Below are 19,821 nucleotides of genomic sequence, written 5' to 3' on the forward strand. Positions count from 1 at the left end.
ACTCAAGGGGCCAAAACAGGAGGATCACGTCAGATAAGGAGTTCACGACCAGCTTGGACAACATAGTGGAGACTCTATCTCTACAAAAATTTTAAAAAATTAGCTGGGCGTGGTGGCACTCATCTGTGGTCCCAGCTACTCCTCAGAAGGCTGAGATGGGAGGATCGCTTGAGCCCAGGAGTTCGAGGCTGCAGTGAGCTATGATTGTACCACTAGACTCCAGCCTGGGTGACAGAGTGAGACCCTGTCTCAAAAAAAAAAAAAAAAAAAAAAGAAAAGAAAAGAAAAGAAAAAAGAAAGTCAAGCGTCCAGCCCATGAGGACACTCAGTGGTCATGAGTTGCCATTCTTCTTTCTCTTTCTTCTTTCATCAATAAGGAGGACTCTTGCCCTCCTGAGTTTTTGGGCAGCAACGGGGCATGGAGGTAGATGTACAGTGAGTTGAAGGATCCTCTGTGTGTGTGTGTGTGTGTTCACAGAATGGGTGCATACCACTCTCAGATCAAAGAATACAGATCGGGGAGAATCTGTTTTGAACATCCTGGTCTTCTTTTCTCTCTGTCTGTTTTTTAGTGTGGATGGTAGCGAGTTTTTCCAGCTTTACTGCTCCGGTATAAGCATCTGTCCCTGGCTAGGAAAAACTAGATTCTAAAAGAGCTGACAGGCAGGAGTTCAAGACCAGCCTGGTCCACATGGTGAAACCTCCTCTCTACTAAAAATACAAAAAACAATTAGCCAGGCATGGTGGTGCACGCTTGTAGTCCCAGCTACTCAGGAGGCTGAGGCAAGAGAATTGCTTAAACCTGGGAGATGGAGGTTGCAGTGAGCTGAGATCATGCCACTACACTCCAGCCTGGGCGACAAAGCAAGACTCCATCTCAAAAAATAAAATAAAATAAAATAAATAAAAGAGCTGATGCGGCCACACACCTCATTCCTCTTGTCCTTGGTTTTTCTGGGGTTCATGGTTGGAACCACAGTCTCCTTAAGCCAACCATGTTTTCTGACTTTTTTGTTAAGCAACTAACTTTTACTGATGATAACTTTGTCATCTGCGACATGATGGATAACCTGCCTTAAATGCTGCAACACTCGGTCACAGGAATTTTAATTCCTGTAAGAAGCCTTGGAGACAATTTTATTATCTTAACCTGTTGGAAGTTCCTGGGGCCCAGCCACAGGTACATGGAATTTGCTTTCCAATAACCCCCTCACAGTCTGGGATGAGCAGATGGATCCCAGTCTGCAAGAAATGAGACAGAAAGCAACTATGATGGCCACCTTCTAGGCCTACAGGGACAACATAATATGTGGTGAAGGCAGGGCTTCCCTTATCTGGCTTTCTGGGTCTCCTTGGGTGCACTTCTTCTAGATTCCTTTAGTTGATGTCTATGTCTCTGTCTAGCTTTGTATCTATCCCCAGATAAGGGGAAGTTACACGTCTATTGATTACAGGACATACAACCAATGCATATCACTGGACTAACCATCCAAAGACCTTGTGTGACTTGGTTTTACAGCTCCTGCAAAATAGGGATTTTTTCCATTGGCTTATTTCAAGATCACACCCTCTTGCTCAGAGGTTAGTTTGGTCAGTTATGGGGGTTATTGTTCCCCCAGTCAATAAAAGCACTTGGATGGAGAGAGACCTCATTTATTGGGCTTGTACCATTTGATGTCATCGCAGGTGGGCAGACACAGTTGGGAAAGGGGCCAGATCCAGTGCTTTGGGAGGCTGAGATGGGAAGATCACTTGAAGCCAGAAGGAGTTCCAGACCAGGCTGGGCAACATAGTGAGACTCCATGTACACACACACACACACACACACACATACACACAAAACACACACACAGAAGAAAAAGGAGCCAGGAGTGATGGGGCACACCTGTAGTACCAACTACTTGGGAGGCTGAGGAGGAAGGATCGCTTGAGCCTAGGAGGTCCCGGCTGCAGTGAGCCGTGATCACGCCACTGCACTCCACTTTGGGTTACAGAGCGAGACCTAGTCTCTAAACAAATAAAAAAAAAGTGGGAAAGGACAAAACTCTACTTATGGCACAAAAAGGGAGGGGTCAGAGTCCTGCACTGGACGAGTTTTCTTATCTTTAGGGAAGTAGTTCTCCAAGTGTCATCTCTGGACTGATAGCAGCAGTGTCACCGGAGAACATACTAAAAATGCAAATTCTTGGGCCACACCGTGAACTTACTGAATCAGAATCTCGGGGGATGGGGCCCCGCAAACTCTGTTTTAACAAGCCCTCCAGGTGGTTGTGAAGGTAGCTAAAGTCTGAAAATCACTGAGCTAGCGCTGGAAACAGACTAATTTTCTTGACACCTGCAACAGCTGCAGCACATTTGCTCAGACAGTTCACACAAGAGGCACATATGCGATGTTAAAATGAGCTGGAATGCTCAGACAAGAGAGGCAAGCTTTTCTTCTCAATACATTTGTCCAAATCCTTAACTTTCATGGGTAAAAGCTTTGAGGCTAAAGGAAAAAACAGGAAGAGGGACCAACCTAAGGTCACAGAGTTGGTTGCAGAAATCGGAATCAATGTTAGCTCTTTCGTTTGCAGCTTCACTGTTCTTTTTTTTTTTTTATCCTAAGTACTCAACATGAATTTGCAACGGTAAATGGAGGGTAAGGATAAGGGTAGACGTTGGCAGTAGATAACAGTGTATTATGTTGGGTTTAGCATTTCATCCAAATTCTGGCCATTTTCTAGCCATGGCCAAGGGAGAACCACTGTACTCTCCCCTCACAGGGCTCAGTTTCCTCATCTGAAAAATGGGAGCAATAACTCATGTTCTGTCTACTTCCAATGATCTGCAAACTGTAACATGAAATCTGGAAAGCAGCAGCAGGCTCCACCACTGCCTTTTCTGCCAGCATCCAGCTCTCCTGCTTGCCTTGCTCTGGGGGACCGGAGGGAGATAGCATACCTCACTGTTGTCAAGGAGGCCACAGAGCTCTCTCACCATGCGGAGAAATGATCCTTTCCTTTCACTGACTAATTCAGATGACAGCCTTTTCCATTCTGCTTCCAGCCCTATTAAAACCAGCCAAACAACCACTTATGTGATAATAATTTTATCACACAGCTGCTATTGTAAATAAGGGAGGGAGGCTCCTGTGCCGGGCCATCTTTACAACAGCTCCATCTAAATGCAAATTTCAGATCCTCTGCCAAACCAGGAGGTGAAGGCTTTGTTATTAGCAGGCGGGAGATAGGAGAGTTAATTTAATGCTAAAACATTCCCGTGCAAGGAGAGCAATTCCCCCTGTTGAGCGGTGGCCTCATTTTCTCTCCATGACCACCGTGCCCGTAATATGATAATTTTTACCTTTTTAAACTTTGCTGAAGGAAAAAGGACAGTCATCCGTCTTTGGAAATAGCTCCTCCTGCATTCATTTTATCTATAAAAATGCAGATATTTGTCTATGTGGTGAGTGAATGGCCTGGGAGAAGCTGAAAGATGAAGATGCCGTGGATGCTCTGACATGCTGGGATTCAATGCCTGTGCTTGACTCATGAACTTGCCACAGGCAGGCTCACTGTGTGACGGTGTTGGCCAGGTCTAGACTAATCGTCTCCTTTGCTTCCTTCAGGAAGCCAGTCTCCCTGGGCTGGGAGAAGAGGAATTGAGGAAAAAAAAGAAAAGAAAAGAAAAAGAATACGAACAGCCAAGTCTAGGCATATAGCAGTTATTTTAGCAGTGGGTTGACAGGAATTAAAATGGGTTATTTTTCCTAATTTTTTTTTTTGAGACGGAATCTCACTCTGTCACCCAGGCTGGAGTGCAGTGGCGTGATCTCAGCTCACTGCAACCTCTGCCTCCCAGGAGGATCAAGAGATTCTCCTGCCTCAACCTCCCAAGTAGCTGGGACTACAGGCATGCACCATCACGTCCAGCTAATTTTTGTATTTTTTGTAGAGACGGGGTTTCACCATGTTGGCCAGGATGGTCTCGAACTCCTGACCTTGTGATCTGCCCGCCTCAGCCTCCCAAAGTGCTGGGATTACAGGCATGAGCCACCATGCCCAGTCCTTTTTCCTAATTTTTTTGGGTTGGATGCTTTCAAGTTGTGGGACTTTGAGCACTCACTTAGCCTTGCAGAGGCTCCTTAAGAGTTGTTGGGATTTGAGATAATTTATTAGTATTATTGTTTATAGAGACAAGGTATTTCTCTGTACCCCTGCTGGAATGCAATGGCACAGTAATAGCACACTGCAGCCTCAAACTCCTGGGCTCAAAGGATCCTCCCACTTCAGCCTTCCCAGGTGGATACCACCAAGCATGGCTATTTTTAAAATTTTTTGTAGAGATGGGGTCTCGCTACATTGTCCAGGCTGGTCTCAAATTCCTGCCCTCAAGGGAACCTCCCACCTCGACCTCCCAAAGCATTGGGATTATAGGAATGGCCCACCATTCCTGACTTGAGATAGTTAATTAATGCATGTGCCTGGGTAAAGACAGAAGGAAAGGAATGCTGGCTGAGTCCATTCCATAAAACTACCACTGCCTGGTTTTTTGCACTGTCACCGTTACAGCCACTGCAACCCTGAGAACAGGCTGGTATTATCCTCATTTTACAGGTGAGGGAACAAACTTGGGTGTCCGTCTCATCAGAAGCTATACAGCTAATGAAGAAGCTACAGTCACTCGTTGCCATTCAGGAATTTTGACCTTGTGGATTTCCTTACTCCATAAACTTTATTTGTAACCCTCAAATCCTGCAGCTCTTTCATGGTCATTCTCAGACAGGCACAGAACTTTGAAAATATTGAGTTGCCCGAAAGACACATGCCCAGCTGAGGCCAAAGAAGGTGACTGCCTCCTTGTTCCAGCTCATTCTGTAAATAAGCATCTTTTCTGTGATCTTCGTGCCACATTTTCCCATTTTTTGGGCTTTTGTGGGTTATTTTGCTGTTTAAAATGCACCACCCAAACGTCGTGCTGAAGACCTCTCTGGTGACCCTAAGCAGAAGGTTTTGTGACGTGTCTTATGGAGAAAATACATGTATTACATAAGCTTCATTCAGGCATGAATTATAGTGCTGTTGGCTGTGAATTTAACATTATGAATCAATAATAGATATGAATAATAGATATGTATTGTTCTACGGAAACCCATGTAAACAAGGTTGTATATTGATTGATTGATAACAAGGTTGTATACCGATTGATTGATGCAAATGTGATCAGATGTGATCAGAGGCTTGCAGGAACCTAACGCTGCACTTCTGCTAGGAACAGTGGTTCAGTATTCACTGATTCACTGTTGGTGGTGACTTTAGGGAACATTAGTACCAACTGTACTTTGAGTCAGGTCTGTTTGTCTCTTCCATCATCCTTAAGAAGGAATGGAAAAGACCACCAGAGTGGTCTGGTCCTTAACCCATGCCATCCCCACCCCAGCCACAGTTCTTTTCTTCCCTTTCAGGGTCAGATCTTCCCAAGTCCTGGATCAGCTCTAATGGGGCACAGGGAGGCGTTGAGGGTTTGTTGCTTCAAGAGGCAAGTGAGCTGTTTCTTTACTAATTGGGTAATCTTGGGCAAGGGTTCTTAATGCTATTTGTCAGAGTCGTTGGGGCAATTGGGTGAGATTCATGTACATCATGTGCTTAGCACAGCATCTAGATCATTGCAAAAGTAGCAGTTACTCATAAAATTATTAGGATCTTGGTTTGGAGCTGTGTTGTGATGCTGGTGTTCCAGCTCCTTCCTGGCTGGTTATTGTGGATCTCACCTGGACCCCCCTTTAACTCTCTGCCTGTCTTCTCTGCAGCTAGCCCCTTTTTGAAGGTCTCTCTTGGCTTCTCTGATTCTTGGCCTTACAGACCCAGGCCTCACTGGTTCTTTCTGGTGTCCAGGCCCCATTGGCTTTCTGTGGTTGGAAGGCTGAACGAACTGCCCCAACTAAGAAGGGAGCAATGAAGCCCATGATAGGGAGGGGGCAAGAGGTCAGATGGTCCCAGTATGTATCAAGAGGCATTATTCCACTGTCATGGAGGTCCAAGAGATACCACACTCCACAACCCCAATTGGTCAAGGTCATTGAGAAGTCTGATATTTGGAGCTTTTCCCCCATTGGATTGTACGAGAACACAAAGGTTTACATAGTCCCAGAAAGATCAGGGTGGGATGCCATGCCCCCTGGGGGTAGCTATGATGTCTTTGGAGCATTGCCCAGCACTTCTCAGTAATGTCCTTTAGTCTTCTTCCAAAGACAGGCTTGGCAGCAGGGGTGTTGCTGATGGTCCCAAGGCTACAGCCCCAAGCATCCATGAGCCTCCTTGCAGCCATGCTCTACCTGGGTCCTGACTACTCCAGGCACTATGAAGGCATGGACATAGGTTTCCACCCCTACTGGAAACCCAAACCCTGTTTCTATTCCTTGCCCTGAGGGAAAGAGACTGCAGATTAGGTGAGAAGGAGGGCAAGACTCCCACTAATTTCTCACTTGGTTTTACCATGTAAGAATTTGAATAATTTCTATAGTGGAAGCACAGCGTGAAGGTGGCTATTCTGAGATAACAAGGAAGATACCAAGAAGATCCCCCATGGTGGCTAAATTGGACGAGTTGGGATTGGTTCATCATGGAGCACACCTCACTGCTAAGGGACATCTTTGAAAGCTCTGGACCATCTTTAGGGTGTTTCTTTTAGATTTAAAAGGATAATCCAACAGGTTCAGGTTGAAAAACATAGTCTTTCTGCTGTCAGTTAATGATGTTCGTACCTTCCTGTCTGGGCTGTGGTTGAAAGGTTGTCCAGTAGTGCTTGGGAGATAGTGAAATCCTGTACTTTGCTGGTGCTATGTTAAGAGGATACTGATGTTCACATTTCATCCTTGCAAAAATTTTGGAGTTACATACTAGGGCTATCTTTATTTTAAAGATGAGTAAACAGTACTTGAGAGTTAAGAGATGTGCCCAAAGTCAGATAACATGTAAGAGGAATGACCATTTAAACTGAAGTAGGTAAGCAGGTTCAAAACCATTGCTCTCAACCACTGAGTCCTTATGAGCAGTATCAGAAAGATGAATTGGGCATAGATCCTGTCCTCAACAAGCTACCAGCCTGTTGGGAGTTTGCGTTCCATCGCGCTTTATTTTTATTTTTTGACCATGGTAAATGACAATGAGATTGCCTTGGATGGTCGTTTTGGGAATTGGCCACCCCACTCTCAGGGATGGATCTCCAAGACACAATGACACTTCCATGGGAGGAAAGACACTTCTCTCCAGGCCATGGCACGTTGGTCAAAGGGAGAAGTGACTTTAGGGGTCAATTAGAGTCTCTCTCTCTCTGTTTCACGGATGTTGGGAGCAAAGTCAAGTAAAATCAAAGTTCAAGAACAAAGATCTATTAACTCTTCTTGATGAAAACTCAAGAGCGTCTGCGGCTTCCCGTCTTTCTATTGGTTTGCTTGTTCAGCTTGTCATTGGATTCTTTGAAATATCTCTGTTACCATCATCACCATGATCATTATCATCATCACCATCATTGCCATCATTATCATTATCATTATCATCACCATCACCATCATCATCACTGTCATCATCATCACCATCATCACCATCATCATCATCACCATCACCAACATCACCACCATCATCACCATCACCATAATCATCATCATCATCATTATCACCACCATCATCTTCATCACATCATCACCACCATTATCATCATCACTATCATTATTTCCTTAAGCTCACCCACATTTTTTTCTATTATTGCAATCAGTGTAATTTTAAGAAATACAAAAATCCACTCCTTAACGCAATTTCACTAGATACGGGGGCCTTGGTTCTGCTGAGTGTCAACTACACTAAAAAAAAAGATTGAAATTCTTACCAGTCAAAACACCCAGTACCCAGATCCCAGGCTTTCTTGGGTCAGCTCTTTGGCTATTTCTAAGTTTAGAATCTGTCAAAATATCAGAGGTTGACTGTTGGAATTCAAGCCATCTTTTACTGACAGCAATTATTCTGTAGTGTCTAACATGCAGATATAGCCAGGACCTGTGAGAATCAAAAGGGCATGCCTAACTCACAACTTATGGTGAAATGACAGGAGTTGAGAAAGATGGATATAAAAATTATGTAAGTCAGTTACATGGAACACAGCGTTTCCCTAAAAGGGCTAGTCTCTCTTTATTAAATAAAACTGGTTGACTATAATCTGTAAAACATTTGTGAAACTGACATCCTAGAGCCACTGATATTCATCTAGAACTTTTGTTTACCTAATTAAATCAAGAAGGCTTAAATGCATCCACTTTCTTCATGGCAGCTGATTTCCCTTGTTTATTCAACTGGGAAGGTAGTGTCAGCTTCAAATCCTGTTTTATTCTGGCTCCAAAGCCCATGAATTCATTTATCATGCCAGTGGTTTTCAAATTTTTGCATGCATAGGAACTTCCCAAAGAGGCTGAGACATTTCCAACATCTGACCCTATCCCTCAGAGATTTGCAGCCAGTAGATCTGAGAGTGGCACCCCAGAATCTGCATTTTTAACAAGCCCCTGAGCCAGTCGATTCAAGGACTTCAACTGGAGAAATATTTTAGCAACCTAGATTGCTCTCAAAAAGGTAGCATTTATAAAAAAAAAAAAAAAAGATTTATACACTAGGTGAATACACTCAGAAACCTTTAGCAAACGGGGAGAGGAAATTTTACCGAGAACAATTTTTCTATAACAGGAGTGGATTTTGCTTTTTGTCCTCTTTCGGAAGATTGAAGATGCTTTTCCCTCTGCATTTTATATGGGATTATAGCATTTTTGGCCAAAGATTATTACTTCGAATAAAAAAATAAGTATTTCCGATCTTACTACAGACATGTATGAGAGGGATGAAGGTGGTTTTCTGGTCCAGCCACAGAGGAACAACAGGATCTGATGAGTACATCCTGTGTTCATTTATCAGGGGGGCTGTCAGCCGTTCCAACTTATTTTAAAGCATTTCACACTATCTGTACAGAAAAGGGGATATTATTGCTTGTAAGAATTGGGTGCTTGGGATGCAGGCCATGTGCAGGCTTCCTCTAGAGATACTTGGAGTGAGTTTTTCCAGTTGCCTGGAGGCTGCCTGCTCTGTTCTCCATCTCACTTTCCTCCAAAGGGATCAACCACTGATCAAGGCAGGAAATGGGATTTGAAGTGCCATTGATTCACTTGGCCTAGCTCTTTTTAATATTTTTTTTCCTTCTCTGTGCTCAGAAGAAAAAAAAATACCCATAACTCCAGGGAGTCAGGAGTTGGATAGGTTTATCTGAAAGAGATGCCAAGGGTGAGGCGATGTAACAAATTAAAGAGATAAAAGACAGACTTCAACAATATAGATGACTTACAGTCGCCGCTCCCGTTTGGACGTCTTTGCTCCAATTAATACTTTCTATAGCCTTAAGGTAAGATTATGAAGTAGGTAATAAGATCCTTTAAATCCTACTGTTTTGAAAGAATCCTTATTGTCTAATTCCCTTGCCTTTTCTGTAATGCTTTCAAGAGGTTTCAAAGCCAAAGTTCCAGAAATATAGGGCTCCCTCCCCTCCAGCCTGAGAGATAAGTAAAAATAATTGATTCTTCAGGGTCCTTCATTTGTCGAGGATTGCAAACTGAATCCTCAAAAGATTGGGATCCATTTGTTATATAAATGTTTCTAGGATGAAAAAAGCTAAAGGCAGAGTCAGATTTGAGTCAGGTGGAGAAAAAGAGTCTTCGGATTATCTCTGTGTGTCTATAACCAACACTTTAAACAGTGCTGGTGCATGTTCACAGAATTATTTTATAAAAGCATTGCTACTCTGTGCTGTTCTTTAATACTCTGGCCTCTTTCCCTCATTTCTGTTGGATCCAACGTTCAACGTGGAGTCGGAAACTCTGAAGTTAAGTTCTGGCTCTGCTCCTTTGCATATGAGGATGAAGAAGTCTTTTGTTCTTTCTGGAAGAGAGTTTGTCCTGGTGTGGAATCGTGACTGGAAAGGGGTTCTGATCCAGACCCCAAGAGAGGGTTCTTGGACCTCATGCAAGAAAGAATCTGAGGCAAGTTCACAGGGTAAAGTAAAAGCAGGTTTATTAAGAAAGTAAAGAAATAAAAGAATGACTATTCATAAGGCTGCTGGTTGGCTATTTTTATGGTTATTTCTTGATCGTATGCTAAACAAGGGGTGGATTATTCATGAGTTTTCCAGAAAAGGGGCGGGAATTCTCCAGAACTGAGGGTTTCTCCCCCTTTTTGACTATACAGGGTAACTTTGGGTTCTTACCATGGCTTTCTAAACTGTCATGGTGCTGGTGGAAGTGTCTTTTAGCAGGCTAATACATTATAATTAGTGTATGAGCAATGAGGATGACCAAAGTCCACTTTCGTCACCATCTGGGATTTGTTGGGTTTGGGGCAGCTTCTTCATTGTATCCTGTTTTATCAATAGGGTCTTTGTGACCTGTAGCTTGTGCTGACCTCCTCGCTCATCCTATGACTAAGAATACCTAACCTCCTAGGAGTACAGCCCAGCAGGTCTCCACCTCATTTTATCCAGCCTATTATTCAAGATGGAGTCACTGTGGTTGAAACACCTCTGACAGAATGGGAAAAATAATGCCTACATTAGAGGGTTATTGTTTACCTATGCGGCCAGCCATGCCTTATTCTCATATTCATCCATTCATTCATTCTGAAGCCCCAAGCATCTACTAGGTTCTAGGATATAATGGTGAATAAGCCATCATGTCTGGCTTTAGAAATCTCAAAGATTATAGGGTTAATATATAGGCAAAGGGTCAATTATAATATAGAGGGTTCAGGTTTGTGACAGAGAAAGTAATAGAGAGACGTGGTCGCACACGGTCACCGAACGCAACAATGGTGGGCGGAGAGCGCAGAAAATAGTGTTGGTTGTCAGCCTCAAATCATCGTCTTTTCTAGTGGACTTCATCCAGTTTCTGTAATCCCTGTTTTACTAATCCTATCACAGTAATCCCTCTCTTGCTAGTGATTGATTTAGGCATGGGTTTGTTACACAATGCTGGTCACTGAGAATTGAGAGAAAGTCCAATGAAGGATTCTGAGAAATGTTTCCTCACTCTTAAAGAGAGGCACACAGGGTGAAATAGAGCCTTTTCTTCCTCTGGAAACTACTGTGACCACAAGTTTTGTCTAGACTTGTGGCAGCTATCCATGAACACTGCAGAAACTGATAAGACAGACAGAGGATGATGGAGCAAAAAGATGGAAATACCATCTTTGATGACATTTTTGAGCAGCTAAATGTACCCATTGAAGAGCCCTCTTGTCTTGAGACTTCCTGTTTTGTGAGATAATACATCTTTGCTATTCTTTAAGCCAGATGAGTCAGGGTATAAGGGCCCTAGCTGTTGATAGCATGGTTGATTCCTGAAGGAGAAGTAGGAGATTCTCAGGAGGTGAGAGTGACACTGTCCCTATAAACTTTATGAAATTAATCAGGGAAGAAGAGTAGGGGAGAAATGAAGACAAACCAAGCTTGCAGCACATTCAGCATTCATCATGAGGTCACCTTGCTTGTTCTCCAACTTGCTTGTTCACAGCTGTTTGGTGCCTCTTGTCGTGGAACCACGTAGACCCTGTCATGAGATTATAGTTCCCCTTAATTGCTTTGTAGATAACAACGTACGCATTGTGAAGTGTTAAGCTTTTCCTTTGAGATACTCTTTCAGGTCCTGGCTACCAGTGAAACTACTGACATCCACTGGTCTGAAGGATTCCAAGAGGAGCTGACTCACCAAAGAATGCAGTTTGCACATCTTGATGATTTTATCTCCCTTTCCCTGACCAGTCAATGACCCTAATTTTCCAGCCGCTTGCCCTCCAGGATCCCCTTATAAAATCCCAACCCAGTGAAACCCCGTCTCTACTAAAAATACAAAAATTAGCTGGGCGTGGTGGCACACACCTGTAATCCAAGTTACTTGGGAGGTTGAGGCAGAGAATTGCTTGAACCCAGGAAGCGGAGGTTGCAGGGAGCCAAAATCATGCCACTGCACTCCAGCCTGGGCAACAGAGCAAGACTGTCTCAAAAAAAAAAAAAAAAAAAAAACCCACAAAATCCCAACCCAGAAGTCTTTGGAGAGACAGATCTGAGGGTTCCTCCTGTCTCCTCGCTTGGCTGCCCTACAATCATTAAACTCTTTCTCTAGTGCAAACTCTTGCTGTCTCAGTGTATTGGTATGTCACTGCATAGCAGACATACGAACCTGGTAGTCCTATAACAAGAGGACAAGGGCATTCTAAGCAACTGACAGTGCATAGGCAAAGGCCCTGTGGTTTTTAAAAATAACCCGGCACACTGAGGATATTGCAAAAATGTCCATTATATGCAAAGAGTGGCAAACAATGAACCTAGAGAGAGAAACAGGATCCAAGTCATAGAAGCTATGGTATCTTTGTAATAACGAGGCAATCTTTTTGAGGACTATGAACTTTTTGAGGACTATAAAGGACTATGAACAGGTAAGGAGCTAGGTGACCTCCAAGTCTCCTCCAGCACTGATGTTCATCTCCCTGTTGGGACCACTGCTTGGTTTGCAGGACTGCAAGAGGAACCCTTCACAGTATAGTCCATGTGAGTGCCAGTCCCATGAGCATGGAGCATCCTTTTTTTTGGCCAGGAAAGCACGTGAATAGTGCCCTCAGCATTCTGTAGCCAAGTGGACTTGGCTGAATCTGGAGAGTCTGAGAGCCAGAGTGGTTCCTGTTGTGGCCATTATGGCTGGAAAGAACCACAGGGGCTGCCACATCTGCCCCAGTGGTCAATCTTTGCTAGCCTTATCCTTAACCAACCAGTTCTCAGCCAACACCAGAGAGAGCTCATTGAGGCTGGATTACCATGGAGCACCCTTTTAGCTCCCAAGGGCTCAATTCTTGCAATTCATTATAATAAATGTGCACACACCATTCTATGAAAATCCATAAAAGGTAAATTCTGCTTGCTTTTAACATTTCATTAATTAATTAATTAATTAATTTATTTATTTTTTGAGACAGAGTCTCACTCTGTCACCCAGGCTGGAGTGCAGTGGTGCACCCTCGACTCACTGCAAGCTCCACCTCCCAGGTTCATGCCATTGTCCCGCCTCAACCTCCCGAGTTGCTGGGATTACAGGCACCCACCACCACACCTGGCTAATTTTGTTTTTGTATTTTCAGCAGAGACAGCGTTTCACCATGTTAGACAGGATGGTCTCGATCTCCTGACCTTGTGATCCGCCTGCCTTGGCCTCCCAAAGTGCTGGGATTATAAGTGTGAGCCACCGCGCCTGGCCTATTTATTCATTTTTGAGATAGGGTCTCACTCTGTCACCCAGGCTGGAGTGTAGTGGTGTGATCATGGCTCACTGCAGCCTCTGCCTTCCTGGTTTGGGTGATCCTCCCACCTCGGCTTCCTGGGCAGCTGGGACTCCAGGCACATGCCACCACACCTGGCTAATTTTTTGTATGTTTTTGTAGAGATGGGGTTTTGTCTTGTTGCCCAGGATGGTCTTGAACTCCTGGGCTCAAACAATCTGCCCACCTGTGCCCTGCAAAGTGCTGGGATTACAGGCATAAACCACTGCACCGGGCCAAAAGGTAAATACTGCTTGCTTGTATAATGAAGCAATCATTCATCCTTGCAGAATACTCAGTATTAATAAGTTCATTGTTCTCAAGGAGGATCTCATCTTTTGGCCATGTTGTTTGAATTTGTTTTTTTTCCTGTTCATGTCTCTCTGTTTCTGCCTGTCTTCAGAAATATGAAATCTACACTTGGCCTTTTAATAAGTGAGACTCCAGTGGTGATTATATATTTTGGAGATGTGTGTGAACGTGATGTGGTCAGTGTGGGTGCTGATGCCACACAGATGGGTCAGTTTTCATGAGCTACTTTGGATCCCCAAGGGGAAAATGCCGGTGTTACTGAGAGCACAAAGCATTCTCTTAGGCCAGGAATGGTGGCTCATGCCTGCAATTTCAGCACTTTGGGATGCTGAGGTGGGAGGCCTGCTTGAGCCCAGGAGTTTGAGACCAGCCTGGGCAACATAGTGAGACCATATCTGTATGAAAAATATAGCCAGACAGGCTGGGCGCGGTGGCTCACACCTGTGTGTGTAATCCCAGCACTTTGGGAGGCCGAGGCGGGCAGATCACTTGAGGTGGGGAGTTTGAGACCAGCCTGACCAACATGGAGAAACCCTGTCTCTACTAAAAATACAAAATTAGCCAGGCGTGGTAGTAGGCACCTGTAATCCCAGTTACTTGGGAGGCTGAGGCAGGAGATTCACTTGAACCCGGGAGGAGGAGGTTGCAGTGAGCTGAGAAAAGTGTCATTCCACTCTAGCCTGGGCAAAAACAGCGAAACTCCATCTCAAAAATACATATATACATAGCCAGACATAGTAGTGCATAGCTGTAGTCCCAGCTACTCTTGACACTGAGGTGGGAGGATCGCTTGAGCCCAGGAGTCTTTTTTATTACTATTACTAGTATTATTATTTTCTTCGAGGAGTTTGAGTCTTCAGTGAGCTATGATTGTGCCACTGTGCTCCAGCCCGAATGATAGAGTGAGACTCTGTCTCAAAAAATAAAATGAAACGAAATAAAATAAAAAGTATCTTTAACAGAAACACACAAAAAGCAAATGTATGTATTGATCAGTTGGTGAAAATACTACAACCAGAAGCTTGAGGGAACCTAACTCTGTACTTCTCCTAGGAGCGATGGTTCAGGATTTGATAATTCAGGCTTTGCAGTGGCTTTATGAAATGGAATTACTGCAAATAACAGGAATCGACTGTATCTTCCTTGTGTTACTGATTTTACCGTAGACCTGTTCTCTTGATGTGATCACAAAATCATAGAATCTCAGAGTTTATAGGGAAATCCCTTTGTGAAGAGCTTGGATGCTTCTGCTGACAGGGTGCTCACTACCATAGAACATATCCCATCTTAGCTCTAATGACCAGAAAGCACTTTCTTATGCAGAGCTGAAATACTTGCTCATTGAAACTGTGCTTGTACATTTTTATTTTTATTTTTATTTGAAATGTGGTCTCACTCTTCACCCAGGCTGGTGTGCAGTGGCAAGATCTCAGCTCACTGCAACCTCCACTTTCCGGGTTCAAGCGATTCCCCCACCTCAACCTCCTGAGTAGCTGGGATTACAGGTGTCCACCACCATGCCTGGCTAATTTTTTTTTGTATTTTTAGTAGAGACGAGGTTTCACCATGTTGCCCAGGCTGGTCTTGAACTCTGACCTCAGGTGATCCACCCTTCACAGCCTTCCAAAGTGCTGGAATTACAGGCGTGAGCCACCGTACCTGGCCGAAACTGTGCTTGTACATTCTAATCCTGCTCTCTGGGGCCTCACAGATTAGGTCTGCTTCCTTTCTTAATATATTGTTTCCTTCAAGTAGTGAAGATGCTGACCTTACTCTTCTCCACTCTGTCTTCCTTCTCTCCTAATTCTGTCTTCTTCCTCTTCCACCCCACCTTTCCTCTTCTGTATCCCAGAGTGGCGTTTAATCATTACCCCTTTCTCTAGATGAATCGACTCCAGATTTCTTTCCTTCCTTCCTTCCTTCCTTCCTTCCTTCCTTCCTTCCTTCCTTCCTTCCTTCCTTCCTCCCTCCCTCCCTCCCATCCCTCCCTCCTTCTTTCCTCCTTCCCTCCCTCCTCCCTCCTTCCCTCCTTCCTCTTTCTTTCTTTCCTTTCTTCTTTCTTTTTTTTCTTTCTTTCTTTTTCTTTTTTGACAGCATCTTGCTCTGTCGCCCAGCTGGAGTTCAGATCTCTGCTCACTGCAACCTCTACCTCCCAGGTTCAAGCAATTCTCCTGCCTCAGCCTCCCGAGTAGCTGAGATTACAGGTGTCTGCCAGCACACTCGGCTAATATTTTGTAGAGTTGGGGTTTCACCATGTTGGCCAGGATGGTCTCGATCTCCTGACCTCGTGATCCACCCGCCTCGGCCTCCCAAAGTGCTGGGATTATAGGCGTGAGCCACTGCGCCCGGCCCATTTCCTGATTCTTTCAATCCTCCCTTATATGACATGAATTTGTCCATTGCCCACTGTTGGAAGATACAAAACATAACAATGTTTCTATCCCTGTTGTATTGAAATATACTTTCCATTTCTATACAGTCTCACCCTACCATAGTCTTTCCTACCTAAACGTGCTCCTGGATTTCATTTGCTAATTCATTTTAAGTTGGTCCCACTTAAACCAAACTCTTTTAAAATACACCTGTTTTAGAAGTGGGCCACCCAGACCCTTAGGGTGGAGGAACGGTTGTGATAACACTCAAATTATCTGTGCTCTTAAGGGATCCCATGTGACATTTTTTTACAGCCTTCTCACATACATACCGTTATTGAGGCTGGATCCCAATTAATGAGGTACTATTTATAATTTTCCTTGAAAGCAACTGTTCGTTTTAAAAATAGCTTTTTTAAAGAAGGATTGTATTATATTATGGGAATGAAATCTGTTTAAGAAGGCTGCCTTCTGCTGCAGAAGAAGTGAGGGGATTATTTAGAGTGGGTTGTGTGTGTGCCACTGGAGAGATTACTGAGCCTGGGGGAGCTGGGAGGATTAGGGAGGTTTGACATAGGACAGCAGATTAAAAGCATACTAAATATGTATTACAGGCTCTCTCTTATTTCACACGATATTTCAATGCTGTCTCCTCTGAATAATTCAGAATTAGAATCCAACCAATAGCTTACCTAGGAAGGTTTATGAATGGGATGAAATAGAATTACAAGTTTTGATCCCACTGGGGACTGTGTCTTCTCATTCACAATCATCAGAATTTGTTCTTCCTGTTTAGAACAAGGAGAAAGAACAGGAAGACTAAAATGGTGGTGGTGGGGGAGCATGGAAATCTATTTATCAAGACTTTTTTTTTTTTTTTGAGACGAAGTCTCACTCTGTCCCCAGGCTGGAACACAGTGGCACAATCTTGGCTCACTGCTCCCAGGTTCAAGCGATTCTCCTGCCTCAGCCTCCCAAGTAGCTGGGACTACAGGCGCGCCCCACCAAGCCCAGCTAAGTTTTGTATTTTTAGTAGAGACAGGGTTTCACCATATTGGTCAGGATGGTCTTGATCTCTTGATCTTGTGATCCAGCCCCCTCTGCCTCCCAAAATGCCGGGATTACAGGAGTGAGCCACCGCGCCTGGCCTTATTGAGCCTTTTAAAGGCACATACAAACTGTAAAATAATTAGATTACATCTCAAAACTAGCACTCGATTAGATTTTGCCTTATGATTTTGGTCTTTCTTTTCCTCTCTTTTTAGACACTAGGACTTAGGTAAGTCAGTCCTCAAATATATAGTAGTGAGTATTTCATATCCAGGGAGTTAAAGACTGCACTTAACATGTCATTTCTGACTCCCTAGCTGCTTTGAGGACTGTGACGTCTCAAAACCGCCAGCACCATTTGTTACCTGTACTCCATGGGACAGTACCCTGTCAACCAGAGTAGGCAGATCCACCATGCACAAAAGCAGAATGAAATAAAACTGAAGAGCAACTGTACGGCTGAATAAAAAATTAAAAAGAGGGTTGGGCACGGTGGCTCACACCTGTAATCCCAGCCCTGTGGGAGACTGAGGCGGGTGGATCACCTGAGGTCAGGAGTTCGAGACCAGCCTGGTCAACATGGTGAAACCCCATCTCTACTAAAAATACAAAAATTAGCCGGGCATGGTGGCACACGCCTGTGATCCCAGCTACTGGGGAGGCCGAGGCAGGAGAATTGCTTGAACCTGGGAGACGGAGGTTGCAGTGAGCCAAGATCGGGCTATTATACTCCAGCCTGGGTAACATAGTGAGACTCCATCTAAAAAAAAAAATTTAAAAAATAAAAAGAGGTCAAGCATAGATGCTCATGCCTATAATCCCAGCACTCTGGAGGGCCAAGGTGGGAAGATTGATTGAGGCTGGGAGTTCAAGACCAGCCTGGGCAACACAGTGAGACCCTATCTCTACAAAAAATAAAAAAAATAGCCAGTCATGATGGCATGCACCTGTAGTCCCAGCTACTCAGGAGACCAAGGTGGGAAGATCACTTGAGTCCAAGAGTTCGAGGCTGCAGTGAGCCATGATTGCACCACTGCACTCCAGCCTGGGTGACACAGCGAGACCCTGTCTCTGAAAAAAAAAAGAACTGTTTTGAAACTACTGGTGAAAGTTGGAGTTAGTAGTACACCCAATTCTGACGTCTTCACTCTTTTCCTACAGATGACAAGCTCCTGTATTAATTCATTTTTTGATTCTTGATTGATGGTTCAGTTTGTCCTTTTGATTTTCAAAACCACTTATTGGCATCATATCATTCCAAGTCCTTTAAAAAACTCTATGTAGACTTAATTCTGTGGGTGGTTTCTGAGTTTGGGTGGATTCATATGCGAGGTAATTGAAAGAAGTGAGGACATTGATAGATTAATTGCCACTTAATGGAAGGAGGACAGAGTTAGGAATGATTTACTGAAGTTAAATTTGCTTAATGATTGATTCACTTGATTATTTAGGTGTTTCTTTTTTATTGGTTGTTGTTTCCTTTTTGTTGTGGGGAAGGTGAGGATTAGGAAAAAGCAGTTTGCACGGGGAAAGCAGAAAAGTTTCTCTTTTAAAAATTATATCTGTTCATGGCTGGACACAGTGATTCACACCTGTAATCTCAGCAGTTTGGGAGGCCAAGGCAGGAGGATTGCTTGAGGCCAGGAGTTCAAGACCAGTCTGGGCAACATAGCAAGACCCTGTCTCTACAAAAAGTAAAAATAAAAATTAGCTGAGGGCAGTGTTGGCACACATCTGTAGTCTCAACTGCTCAGGAGGCTGAGGCAGGAGAATCCCTTGAACCCAGGAATTCGAGGCTGCAGTGAGCTACAATTGCACCACTGCACTCCAGCCTGGGCAACAGACTGAGACCCTGTTTCTTAAAAGAAAATTGTATCTATCCAATGGTCACGAATCAGAAAATTTTGGTTGTTCCAGGCCATGTGTCGTGAAAAGTTCTCTGTAGACTCTTTTCAGACTAAAACGTGTGCTTGTTCTGGGCCCACTGTGTGACATGACAATCACTTTGTTACCCAGAACACTCATCTATGATGAAAATTTATGAACAGTTATAAGGTTTTATTGGTCTTACATTCCAGCTTTGTCATGTAATTCACGACCTGTATTTCTCGATTATGTATACAACTGCTAATATTTATGAGGCTGGCTAATGAGTCAGCTCACCAGCCACAGGAGCTGCCCTCCTGTGAGTAGCCCCTGATGGACTCACAGGCATGCGTGTTTCCCGGCCCCTCCCTACCGCGTGATGGTCAGCTTGGTGACACAACAGACCCTGTATCTCATAGGCTTTTGTTGTTCTTCCCAGCACCTACCCCGTCGCGAGCCTGCAGGGCGAGTCTGCAGTGTCTTGAGTACATTTCAACCCACGGCTTGCTCCTCTGTTGGGTTTTTCTCCTCTCTCCCTCTCTCTCACTTCTTCTCTCCCTCTCTCCTTGCCTTTCTTGCTCTTGCTCTCCCCACGTCTCTTTATCTCTTTCTCACTTTCTCTCTTTCTTTCTCCCTCTCCCTCCCCCTCCCCTTCCCCTTTTCTCTCTGTCTTCTTTTCACCTTTTTCTCTTTCTTTTTCTCTCTCTTTTTCTCTCCCTCTCTTTCTCTCTGTCCCTCTCCCTCTCTCTCCCTCTTTTTCTCTCCCCCTCTCTCTTTCTCTCTGCCTCTATCTCTCTCTCCCTCCCCTCCCTCTGCCACGTTCTCTTTCCCCTCTTCTTCTCTTCCCC

This window comes from Papio anubis, chromosome 4, assembly GCF_008728515.1.
Source record: "Papio anubis isolate 15944 chromosome 4, Panubis1.0, whole genome shotgun sequence".
In the NCBI taxonomy this organism is placed as follows: domain Eukaryota; kingdom Metazoa; phylum Chordata; class Mammalia; order Primates; family Cercopithecidae; genus Papio; species Papio anubis.